Raw genomic sequence first — 932 nt, forward strand, 5'->3', positions numbered from 1 at the left:
AGAGGAGGATGAGGAGGAGGAGGGTAAACTCCACTCCTTCTCTGTAGGATGGGGGGTCTGAGGAGGATGACGGGGGAGGGGGGTGAGGCCAGCTAAAGTAAGCTGTGATGTGTTTGTAGTGTAAACTAACACCACTCTGACATGCTGCTCTGTCACTTACAAATGACCCAAAAATCACTTTTACTGAGCTGAGCTGCCGGAGGAAAGAAAAACAGCTCGGGCTAAAAACAGCAACTCAGAGTGCCGAGCAGTCTGTCAGCAACATACTGCAGATTCAACCATTAGAGCCAGACTGCACTGGGACTTTAAACACAACAGTTTCTCTAAAACCAGTGTTGTTTAATCAATATGTTTTATCAGATTATTCCTGTGAGATATCGGTGCAAGCTGCATTAGAGATATTTAATGTGGATTCACTCATTACTGAACCCTGATCTAAAGAAGCTATCATGGATCAGGGCTGCTTAATGAACCATAAAGGACTCGGCTATCAAAAACATGCTGGTGGATCCACTCGAGACTGGCTGCAGGGGGGCCCACGGGTTTGCTTTGGCTTTGTTTATTTTCAGTCAGTCCTACATGCATACACCATACGACCACCGGAAGCACTCAATACATATTAATCCGCAACAGAAAATAGTCCCAAACAAATGTGTTTCTCCTGTTTGAGTAACATTGGCTAAAACAATTACAGACCAGGCTTTTTTAAAAGTGAATCTTTATATTTGGACTTCTGATGGGATTTTTAAAAAATAATTCAATATAGAATAACATAAATAATATTGAAGCATTAACAGACAACAGAAATATGTCAAGCTCTCTCGTGGCATAAATACACTCAGAGGATACAGATGAAGTATTTCAGTAATTCAGTCACTTTATTGTGGTGTTTAAGGGAATGTGGACAAAATCAGGCTAATTTTAATGATATA

The 932-nt window shown here is 40.9% G+C and overlaps 1 protein-coding gene across 2 annotated transcripts in view; it reads left to right on the forward strand.

Moving 5' to 3' along the window:
• pcdh12 (protocadherin 12) overlaps positions 1-932 on the forward strand; it is a 17,103-nt gene that overhangs the window by 4,377 nt on the left and 11,794 nt on the right. The gene's annotated exons all lie outside the window — the stretch shown is intronic.

The sequence above is a fragment of the Morone saxatilis genome, unplaced genomic scaffold (assembly GCF_004916995.1).
Source record: "Morone saxatilis isolate NCDOM2014 unplaced genomic scaffold, NCSU_SB_2.0 Contig22, whole genome shotgun sequence".
NCBI lineage: Eukaryota > Metazoa > Chordata > Actinopteri > Moronidae > Morone > Morone saxatilis.